General features: G+C 35.2%; 2 pseudogenes; one reads left to right on the forward strand and one right to left on the reverse strand.

Moving 5' to 3' along the window:
• Positions 1 to 1789: 1789 nt before the first annotated feature.
• Positions 1790 to 6992, forward strand: LOC120196078 (annotated as a pseudogene).
• Positions 6993 to 8036: 1044 nt separating this feature from the next.
• LOC120196077 lies at positions 8037 to 11906 on the reverse strand (annotated as a pseudogene).
• Between the last annotated feature and the right edge of the window lie 727 nt (positions 11907 to 12633).

Below are 12633 nucleotides of genomic sequence, written 5' to 3' on the forward strand. Positions count from 1 at the left end.
AGAAAAATTTGATAGGGAAATTAAAATAGTAAATCGCAAAAGGAATTTGTCATTCTATGCAACATTCTTTGATTCTCCTTAAACTATTCCTTGTTCTGCCGGAATTCATGCACCATTGCACTCCACAAAACGATGTCAGTTATAATATGAAAAAACCAATACAGTTATGAAAAATAACGGTAGCCAATATTGTACAAGTCCCTATACTATAGCTTCACTTATTTTTTGGTTCCAACACTTAAAATGACAAAAAAGTTAGGGTGAACTACGTATTTAGTCTACCAACTATCACTTTGGTTCCGTTTGATCACCCAACTATTTTTTTAAAAATCATCACTAATATTACGTTCTGATTTCATTTCGGTCGCTCATCATTACAAAATTAACATAACTTCTAATGTGTCATTTTTCAATGATGACATGAATACCTTATGATGACACGTCAGTATTACTCTTAATTTTTTTAACGATGGGTGATTAAAATGAAATCAAAATATAACACTATTGATGATTTTGAAAAATAATAGTTAAGTGATCAAAACAAAACTAAAGTGATAGTTGGAGGACTAAATTCGTAGTTTACCCAAAAGGTTTTAGTTAACTACTGGTTACTTAGATTTTTGTTTATTCACTTTCCTCGATGATTTAAAAAATATAATATATGGTCACTTTCGTTTTATTTAGTTAAGATGTGGTCGTCAGGGGTTAATTGTCGTTAACTAGATGAAATGATATTTTGGCATAATCACACATTTGGTTCATGTTATTTACATATTTTTTCTTAATTTAGTCTAACTTTTAAAAAATTAAAATAAATTTAATCTTTCAATCGAATGATGTCACGTGTTACCATTCAGTCGGAGGACTAACTTTATTTTAATTTTATATATTTATTTTAATTTACTTGGTTTGATGTAAAATAAATGTATTAAATTAAAATAAAGTTAATCCTCTAATCGAATGGTAACACGTGACGTTCGATTGAGATTAAATTTATTTTAATTTAATAAAAATATAACTAAATTAAAAGAATAACGATAATTAACTCGTTGTGACACCTTATGTTAGTGCTCTCTCTACCATAAGATATGAGGGTCGCAATGACTTTGAGAATCGTACATGGAAGCCTTCCTCTGTTAGAGTTCTCTCGAACGTCACAATCACTTCCTCTTCCTCTAGTAAAGCTTGCTCCTCGTTTGGACACTGTTTCAAATTGTTCTTATGTGTCAAGATTTCTTTCCTTTATTTATGTAATAAAGTCCACAATGTCATAAAATTAAAAAAATTAAATAAGAAAGACCAAAAATAAAAGGGATCACTAGTGTAGTTTACTCTTGTAACAAAGCATAGGAAGGTCAAATCCCAAAGGAACCAATTCAAAGAGAAATTACCAACAAAAATTAAATAATCCAATTTTTTTTTGAAATTATCATTTAAAAATATTATAAAAAATATCAAAATAAAATTTTAGTTACAATCCAAATAGTTTGAACTTTACCCATAAAACGTCTGCTCCAAAACACTGCTATCGGATCTACCGCTCAATTTTGTTATTTCCATCCCATTGCCCTTTCTTCTCTCTCAGCCAATTTGGCTGCTTCAAGTATAAAATATCTATTTGAGCTTCTCCAAATTTCTCCTACAATTTTTAGTTCCATCTCCACTATTTTCTGGGTTCTCTCTCTCTCTCTCTTGCATTTTTTTCTCATGGGTTTTGGTATTTATATGTTAAAAAAGCACCATTGGGTGTAAATCTAAGCTAAAAAAATGGGTTCTTTTGCAGGGAAAATCGAATTCTGTTGTCGGAACCTGTAATGATTGATTTTGAGTCACATAGATACTATTTGTAATTTTTCTACTTCGCCATTGAGTACTGATTCTTCCATGTTGGTTTGTGTAGGCAATTATCACCAGGTATTCTTCGCGGTTAAAATACTTGAGAAACCATGCCTGCTTCAAAGAAGGTTTGCTTTACGTCTTTCCTGCTTGCCATGGGTCTCATTCATTATAGTACTTATATATATAAATTTACTCTTTTTTCGTTTTGAATTTTTGAGGTGTTTGCTATGAAATTTATCTGCATTGAGTAATTTTGTTTCATTTACAAATGATTATTTTGTTGAATATGTAAGAGTCACGGTTTTCTTATAGTGCAATAGATTGGATGTGATTCTTAATTTCTTATGGTGTCTGAGATTTCTGACATTCAAGATTTTCTCTTCTTTCTGCTCTAACGTTTATATTTATGTTTTTTTAAGTTGCTTTACATCTTACAGTTTATCTCGGGGTTTTTCTTTCTCTTTTTTACAATTTTTAGTAGTCAGTAGTCAGTACATTGTGGTTCTGTTGGATTTGAAGCAGTTTGGCCTTTTTCAAGATGTGGTAAATTTTCTTATTGGATTTTCCTTGTTTACCAGAGTTCTGATTGCAGTCACATTGGCTATGCGTTTGATAAGTTGTTGAAGCAAATAGGACACCCAGTTGATTTTGAACTGCCAGATTGGTTAACAAGTGGAAACTTACATACACCTTGATAAGGCGCAGTATCCTTTTTTTCTCGTAAAATGGCTCTTTTCACGCCTATGACCTTCATCTTTTGCTTTCCATTTTGTTTCTAAGAGACTTGACTTTCCTTTGATTATATGTCTATGGATTGCTGATTTGTTGGTTTAACAACTTAAGATATATATCTCACAAAGAGGATTAAAAGGCGCCTGGATGATGATGGCAACTTCTGTTCTTGCACTTCATCCTCCGGTTCTGCTGTTTGTGGCGGAGATTGCCACTGTGGGTAAGATTTGTCTTAATTGATCAGAATTCACGATTGAACTACGTTATAAGTGACTGTCTTTGGATTTGAAAGTGTTAACATTTTATATTTTTGGTTTGCTCGCGTGTTACTTTGATTTATCAGAAAGTTATTGAAGTGAATTTCATCTTGAGTCTCAAATGGTATGTTATCAACTTATCATTGGATTAGAACCCCATATCAGCGCAAGACTACTGTACCCCGAAATTTGTTTTCAGAAGATGCTCTATCTTATATACTTTTCTTTTACATTATACCATGTGAGAGGTTAATTTAACTTGGCTTTTTGGATTTGTAGTGGGTTAAGTTCGGGGAAATCTCTGCTTACGTTTTATCAGCTTGGCATAAACTAGGGTTGTTATGGTGTCTGTGGTCAAGGTTGCTAGAACTTTTTGCAGCAGCTAGATAGGTGTTTGCCTTTTAGTGATGTTTCTTTGGTGATAGCATGCACGTGATAGGGTTAGAACTTTGAAAGTATACAGTTCTTATAAACTACCTTACTCGGACCCATGTCCAACACTTGTGCTTGATACATTACGAACATGAATTTGGGATGTGAGTCATGTGACCCTTTAAAGATCCTCCAAACACATGGAAAAACTTGGAACAAATTGAATGTGCCTATGTCAAACACTACCATTATCCAGCATTCACTCTAGTTTGAGTAACATAGATCATAAATATTTAGTATGTAGATAACCCTTTTTTGACTTTTTGGTGTTGTGGACATCAGCCTAATCTACTGTGTCAGCAGAGAATTGAGAATTATCATGAACAGGCAAGAAAAAGAAAAAATTCCAAGCCGTTTTTGTTGAAATCAGTATTGTTTTAGAACTTGATGTCAATGTTACCTTCACAAACCAAATAGAATATTTTTGGGCTGAGGCATAACATGCGATTTGGTTGACGTATCTTCGTACTGTGCACTAGTACTATGGAGTTGCGTATGTAATGTTATTGTTACATGCAGGATGCTCCTGTCTAGTTGCTCTTGGTTGCAGCTGTGGGAGTTCATGCCTCGATAAACCATTCCAAAACCGACCTATCAAAAATTTGAAATTGATTCAGGTATAGTTTGAATTTTTCTTAATCTTGTTTTTATCTGTGTTTTATTGAAGTTTTCATCAGACCGGGATTCTATCCATGTCTAATATGGAATAAGTATTCTTTATCGCAAGTGTTGAAGCCCTTGAGGATCTGTAGAAGCATAGGGAAAGAGCTGATCTCTTCCGAATAATAACATGGATTTGTTGGCATGACACTGTTAATAATAAGAATCTTGTGTCCGTATTCTACGAGACGGTTTGTGCATTTTGCTGGAAACTGGTTACTCTCAATTGACGTTTTGTTTGTACACTTTGAAATGTGAAATTAAATGAGGTAATACTTGTAGACCGAGAAATGTGGGGCAGGCATTGTGGCAGATGAAGATATTAAGCATGGAGAGTTTATAATAGAATACGTGGGGGAAGGTACGTAACTCTGGCCCCATCCATTGTAGTTCCTATCCCTAAAATAAGCAGTTCATATTTACATTTTGGAGTTTGTAAATTTTTTATTAGACTTTTTTCACTGTAGTTATTGACGACAAAACATGCGAGGAGAGGCTTTGGAAGATGAAACATCGTGGAGAAACCAATTTCTACTTATGTGAAATCAATCGTGATATGGTAATTGATGCCACATAAAGGGGAACAAATCCAGATATATAAACCATAGTTGCTGCCCCAATACTGAGATGCAGAAATGGTTCTCTACCTATCCATATTAGTAGACTTGCATTAAATTAAGTTTTAATCTCACACATCTTTTTTTTGTTTATTTTTCCTTTGCCAGGATAATCGATGGTGAAACAAGGATTGGATATTTGCATGCGAGATATAAAACAGGGCGAGCCTCTGACCTATGATTATCAGTACGAATGCTTGCCTGACTCACTACATGTGAAAAGAAAATATGTGCCATTTCATTCACAGATAATAAAATCGATCCTTTTTCCATATGAAATGCTGAGGCCACTGGTATTGGTTCCTTCGAAACCATTAGTCTTGTCTAACAAATTTAGCAGGTTTGTTCAATTTGGTGCAGATCAAGATTGTCACTGTGGTGCAGCTGGTTAGCTGAAGATATCATCAGATGCTGCAGCATTAAAGCTAGTAGCATGCCAAGTGGTAATGTCCTTTCTGACATTGAAAGTTGTGTTATCTGGAAAAGATGTACGTATTAAGAGGCCTTTTTCTCAGTATCAAGAACAAGATGCGTTTCGAAGTTAGAACATGCCTTCTCTAGTTAATTTGTGGTTATAGTTTAATTCTAGCTTTTGCAATTGGTTATGGTTTGAAGGCCTTTTGACCTATTCACTCTTTTCCTCTCTCCCTCCTAAATCCTAATTCTTGATTCTTTGTAATTATTTCTTTCATATTCATGATGTATATCTATGACCCATTGTTATTCGATTGCGACCGAGTTGTTTTTTATTTTTGGTTATGCGTTGTGGTCTTTGGCAAAAAACGTGAACTATTTTTTTGTGTGGATTAAACAGAATGGAAGTTTGCTGCTGGTAAGTGAATTGTCCTTTATCCTCTTATATTAAATTCTGAGTGAATCAAATGTTTAAATCTGGCCTTAAGTTCAGGAACTTCTCGGCAGCTTATAATCAACAGCAGATGCGTTTTCTATGTTGCATCGGTGAAGTGATAAAAATATCTCGTCCGATAAATGATAGGTCTGTATGATCGATTCAACTTTGCGAATATTGTACTAATAGGTTTAGTTGTATAAATGGCCTGTACTTGTGATTAATTTCTTTTCCTGAATTAAGTTATCATAATGAAAGAAAAATTTTCTTGGAAGAACTTTGGATGGTTTGTAAACAAGGGAATTCACTTTCATATATTCAAGAGACGAATACAATAGGGTTCACAAAAGAAGTTACCAGTTGGCTTAGAAAGATGAAACTAGGAAACTAAATCCGAATATGATGAGATTTTAGAAAACAAGTCATTCAGATTGTTCTTAAGTAGGCTAAATTATTCGAATTGCTTCTGTTAGTTGGCCAAGTTTTTTTAAGTACCGTAGGTTCCCGATCCTGTTTCATACAGATTCTTATAAATTTCATTTCTGACTGTAAACTTTCAGTTACTTTGGGATTATTAAACGATTCGACAAGTATTCAAAAAGCACACGGTAAGGAAGTCTTCTTTTCTTCTTTTCCTTTTTGTGTTTAAGTACAGCGATAATATGCAAGTTAAGTGTTTTATGTGGTTGCAGGTCATGTTCGAAAATGGTGGTGTCGAATTTCTCAATCTCTCGAAAGAGGATTGGGAGCTCATTACTTTGTAAGGTCAACCATAGGTAAGTACCATTGGGAATTGACATAGAGTGTTTCGCCAAACAATTTGGCAGCCACTAATACTCTTAGGAAACCATCGGTCTAGTGCTTGGAGATACATATAATGGCTTGAGTTACAATTTAGCATATTCGAAATAAAACAGGACATCGTACAAGTGTTTGTAGATTGATTTACGTTACATCGAGATGAGTTTCAACATCTTGTTTTGATAACAATGGTGAGTACATAAATGGTATTGAGTCGGAAAAGTTTATGCCCTGAATCGATTGTCTTGCAGGTACACAGCTGTTGAAGAAGAAATGTTAGCAGAAAGCCTGATAGGCCGAGAAAATGACCGGCTTCGGTTGCATTCACATGCAATGTACTAATGTATTTTTTTCTGCTCAATGAAACACACATTAGTGTGGTTTATCTTTCTTTTACAAGTGTTTTCCATCTTTGTTTTATGAGGCCAAGGGATGTATTTTTTTTTTTTTGTTTAGGAAAAAAATTTAATCTCCCATTCTCCCCTTGAGGTGTGTTTGTACTCACCTAGATTTCTTGTTAATCAAAAAGGAAAAACAATGACATTCCACCGATAAGCAAAGAAGAGCTGGCTTCAGGGAGATAATAGAATTTGTGGCGGCAAAGAAACATGACCGATGATGAAGAGAGAACGGGAAGGAGAATCCCAACTCCGGTGGCCTGCTGCTCTTGTACGGAACTCACTTTCTCCGCGGTCGAATTCTTCATCTTTTCAGTTCTTGGAAAGAGGAAGTTCACGGGAATCAAACGATCAAGGAATATTTCCAATAATGGCCTCGTCAATGACAGCGAGTTTTTCCGACGACACCCGTTATTGTCGACTTTTACTATATATTCATATATTGTTTTGTTTTTAGGATAAATTGTATAAGTGATCTTTAAAATATGAGTAAATTTTGTTTTCAGTACTAAAAGTTTCTAAAGTGACGAAACATTCACTAAAGTTATCGTTTTATAATAAATCGATAAGTTAACAAAAAAACAATCATTGGAACAACAGCATAAGTCTGATGTGACACGTTTAGCCGGTTAAAATGGTATTATTTGGCCATGTTTACACCCTTTTATCAATTACAAATCTCACTTGAAAAAACGAAATCTCAACTACAATCTTTCTCTACTTCTCTGCAATCTATTTTTGACGATGCTGATTTAATTTGTGACATTCATTTAGGTAAGTAACCGCATCTTGCAGAAAGACCAGTTGGGTTGTTCATACATATTGTTGAAAGCTTAGGTTTGTTTTGGATGGGAACTGAGATAACTAAAGAAACTGTGTTGCAGAAAGACGAGAAATTGTTGTACAGTTGTAAACTACAACAACCAGAGATTGAAATGGTGGTCTGTTATTAGAACAGTGATTGTTATATAATAGTAAAGGTGGTGTCTGAAATCGTTTGATCTGCAGATGAACATAGTCCGAGAAACAACCATATACAACAATAACATGGAGTTCCAGTCGATGCCTGGAAGAATCATGGCATGTTAAGAAGAAGCATGAATCAAGTTGAGGCATTGGACAAGAATCACAGATCGAAAACAAGAGAGGAAAGTGAAACTAGCTCAAGAGCTCGGCTTGCAATATATATATATATATTAGATTTTTTTTACTCGGATGAGTAAGCTCCGAGTCTTTGTGTTGTCCTAAACAATGGAGTTAAAGGGTACTATTGTCTACTGTAGCTGGTCAAAGGGTGCCAACGTAGTTAAAAAAATGCCAATTCAGTCATTCAGGCGTACCACATGAGTAGTATAAAACTTTATACTGAACTAATATCACGAATTAATTAAACACTAATTAATTAAAAATCTTAAAAAAAATGTCTAATCGTTGCTTCCTCACCATATCATGCGTTTAAGTTTTTATTTATTTATTTATTTTTTTAAATAGGAACAACATTACTTACAATAAATAACAACTGTATCTGTACCATAAATAGCATAATTGATTACAATATACTCTAATGTTTGCTTGAGCAACCAGTCAGTCCATCAAGCTTCCATGGACACCAGCGCTTGGCCTTGACCCCGAGGAACGCCGAGGTCTGTCGATAGCTTCGTACATAACTGAAGGTTCAACGAGGGACGGAATCAGGATTAGATAATGGAATAGATTAAGTCGTCTAACTTCAAAGTTACTGAGTACATCATCGGTTGTATGTTTCAATTACAACCGAGAATAACAAATAATATGATGATGAGAGGATCGGAGCGATCAAGCGGGAACAAAATGGTGCACCTGTCTATAAACCGTAGAATCGCCATACGATTTTCTTAATTCAACCACATACAACGATGGACTTATCTCAAACACCTGACAGTGACATATTTATACCAATAATGATCAATACAGGTGCTGGACCTTGGTTATGCAAATTTCTAGTAAAGAAACTGAATCACTCCCATTCCAAGTCAAAATTGACAACAAAAGAATTACCTCGGCTGCAACCGAAAAACTGCCGACGACGCACATCTGGCCTCGGTTATCTGTTGCTTTCAACTGAAATAGAGGAGCATACAAAGTTCAGCACTACATGTTACCGTCATTGCAGACCAAATTACCTGCAGGCACGTTACTACACGTCGGTGATGACGGTGTGCTTGTGTTCGGGTATCACTAAAGCGTTAGGCGAGACTATACAATGTACTAACCCTTCTGTTTTTCATTTTGACTCGAAACCCCATTTCTGTTAGAATGTCTTGGATCCTTGCAAGCAAATCTTTAGCAAAATGATTGGATGTAAATCTGATCTTCCTTTCAGAGACATCCTGTGCATAAAAAGTGTGAATTGGAATGATATAATAGGGACCATATTGCATACAGATCACACCACTTACCTCTTCCTCGAAGAGACCAGAAAGGTCGAGGAAGGAGGACATGCCTATCAACTGAAAAGCATTAATGAGCGTAGGTGATTCAGGACTTGTACTTCCATCATATGCCTTCATGAAAAGATAATGCTTCTATCAGTTAAGTTTGAAACTCCCAAGCGAAGGACTCGTTACAGACGCAATTATAGGGAGCTCATAGTCATACCACTTCATTGAGAAGGCTTCGTCATCAATGTATGTATCTTCTTCCTCATCATCGGGTATAGCAGGAGTATAGTCTTGATTGAACCATGTGTCGTTTTTTATTTCCGCCATCGTTATCCTGGTATCCGGATTCGGATCAAGTATCCTTCTTATCATGTTCCGAGCACCAGATGACAACCATTTAGGAATCTGAGTATCCCCTTTGCAAATCTGAAATTTCAATAGAGAGGATTAGATATCGAAGTAGACAATGACATAGTATTCACCAATTATGGCCCTTGAATACCTTCTGATAGAGAACAGCAAGATTCCGATCATCGAAAGGGAGATATCCAGTGAGAATGACGTATAAGATGACGCCGCATGACCCATGTCTGAGGAGGCACCATTATACCCTCTATTAGCAAGAATCTCTGGTGCAACATAGTTAGGACTTCCACATGTTGTATGCAGTAAGCCATCCTCCTGATATTTCGAATAAAATTCAAAACCAGAACAAAATCGTTTTTTTTCATGAATTTATTGTCTAAAGGAGTACTTTACCCGAATATGTCGAGGCAATGCACTGAGGCCAAAATCAGATATCTTTATGTTACCATTTGCATCGAAATTTTCGAGCTGAAACATAGAAAGAACAGATTTTAGCAGATTAACTTCATGAAATTCATATATCATGTTTGATTTTTGCTTTAACATGTCGAAAGACGTGGAAATGACCTTGAGATCCCTGTGGAAAACACCTTGGTCATGGCAGTAACCGACAGCGTCGATTAGTTGCTGGAAGAACTTCCTTCCTTCAGCTTCCTTCAGCTTCCCTTTGGAGGCCTGTGATACCAGAAGAAGCTAAAGAATGCAACTAAATTTAATGTTATTGAAGAAGAAACCCCCGTAAATTTGAGTCACTTACGATTTTGTCAAACAATTCCCCTCCGGTTGCATATTCTAGGACCATGTAAATTTTTGTTTTGCTTGCCAAGACCTGCAAGTTTAAAGTAAAGGAATCAGTAAAGTCATTAGCCGAATGTCAACTTAGCTAGAGGTAAGCATGCACACACAACACACACACGGTGAAAAGCTAAAACTCCGACGATCAGACCACATTCTTCATACTTGAATCACCTTTAATTTGCTAATCTCAAGTCTCAAGTCTCATTCCCTAAGAATACAGAGGACAGTGATGAATTAACCGAAAACTCGAAGCTTAAAGCTGGCCAGGCACATTCAGGAGTTCATAGTAGTTATCAGGGGATACAACTCAATATCAAGTTCAGCTACTCCATTTGCACTAAAATCTCGTCTCTTGTTGTTTTCGGTTTTTGTTCTTTAATTTTTCTCGGAGAAAACACCTCAATTCTCAGTTTCCGTTCCCGATATCACGTGAAATCGAGCAGTGGCACGTGGGACTCAATTGATGCGGCCATGGAGCACAAAGAGTGAAAGGGCAAGGCCAGGCCAACATTAGCCATAAATGGCCCCCATACTCATGAATAACACCAAACCAGATTTATGGTCCCAATTCACTGTGACACACCTACTTCACGTTCAGAAGCATAATAATTCCAGACATGTATATACATAGACACACAGATATGGATGGATGGATGGATGGATGGATGGATATGAAAAAATCTAAGGGGTGAGTGGTGCCAACTGGTGTGAGAACTTTTGAACCATACCTTTCTGGTACAATTGTGCATGCAGTCCCTGTCTTTCGACTTTTGAAATTTAATCCTATATTAAGTTAAGAAATTGAATCCCTCTTCTTGTCTACTTTAAAAACAGAGTCTAGTCTAATTCATAACAGATATTCAAATTTAACCGAAGTCGAGTAACTCGATTCTTGTAAGTAAAAGTGGAGGGAACAAATTCCGAAAGTACAAAAAACGAAAACCGGATCGACATAAATTTTCCTTTCCTAGATATATTGTATCTTTCAAGTTTAAATCTTTATCATGATTATCCAGATAATTAAGCATCAGTACTATGCTTAAAGCATTAGTACAGTGGATAATACAAAAAGGGTAAATTACATATTTAGTCACTCACTTATTCCCACAGTTCCATTTTGGTCACTCAAATATTTTTTTCAAAATCATACCTAATGTTGTGTTTTGGTATCTTCCGAAAAAATAGAATGCGATTCGTAATTTTTAAATTTTTTTTGAATGATGACATGATATTACCTTAAAGGTGATGCATCAACAATTTTGTTTATTTTTAACTACAAGCAATCAAAACAAAACCAAAACACGCTAGGTATGATTTTAAAAAATATAGTGAAGTAACTAAAACGGAATCACCAGATTAGTTGGGTGACTCGATACGTAATTTAGTCTAAAATAAAGCAATGAAAACACAATAGTAACAATAATAGGTCTAATTTCCGCGTAGTGCCTCTACTCTCAAGACATACAAAATTCAGTCCCTCTACTCTAATCACAGCAAGTTAGTCTACTGGTAGAGGGACTTGCAGCATGATTAAACACTAAAACAATACCTCATGTAAACGAATCACATTGGGGTGCCTGAGCAGCTTCAAGGTGGAGATTTCTCCTTTATCTGCAAAAAAAAAAAAAAACGAGTAAAGAAATGGAGAACCCATTGAAGAGAAGAGTAGGTCTATATAAGGAGAATTTGAAATGAATAAGGGGGAGACCTGATCGGTGATGTTGAGTTGAATGAGCCTGTATTTGTCGATGATCTTAACAGCAAAGGGGAGAGATGAATGGAGATTCTTAGCCAATTTAACTTTGGCGAAGTTCCCTTCTCCTACTGTTCTCCCTAACTCGTAATTCCCCAGCTTCACAATCCCTTTCTTCACCTCCTCCTCTCTTGTTATTCTCTTGCTGCTGCTCATTCGCTCCTTCACCTTATTCATCTCTTAATCTCAATCACCACATAGATAACAAGGTAACAATATATACGTTTTGTGTGTGTGTGTGTATATATATATATATATAAGTATAATGGATTCGGAATACGTGGAATATTTAAAATTTTCAAATTTATATATATACTAGTTATTATTTATATTTTTTCCATTGATGATTTAATTCGTACTTATAAGATTTTGTAATTTATCTCTTAACTTCCTAATCAAGTACATACTCTCTTACGTAAAATTATGTGTAGTCCCAATTAGATGAATAGAATAATACAAGATTTAGGGTAAATTATGTATTTAGTCCCTAACTATCATTTGGTTCTATTTAATTATCCAATTATTTTTTTAAAATCATACATAACGTTACGTTTTGATCATCTGAAGTTAAAAAATAAGCAGAACTATTGATGTGACATTTTTTTTCTATAATGATGTGACATTATCTTATGATGACACATTAATATTATAGTTTATTTTTAATGACGGGTGACTAAAACATAATCAAAATGTAACTTTATGTATTATTT

Source organism: Hibiscus syriacus, unplaced genomic scaffold, assembly GCF_006381635.1.
Source record: "Hibiscus syriacus cultivar Baekdansim isolate YM2019G1 unplaced genomic scaffold, ASM638163v2 tig00117026_pilon, whole genome shotgun sequence".
NCBI lineage: Eukaryota > Viridiplantae > Streptophyta > Magnoliopsida > Malvales > Malvaceae > Hibiscus > Hibiscus syriacus.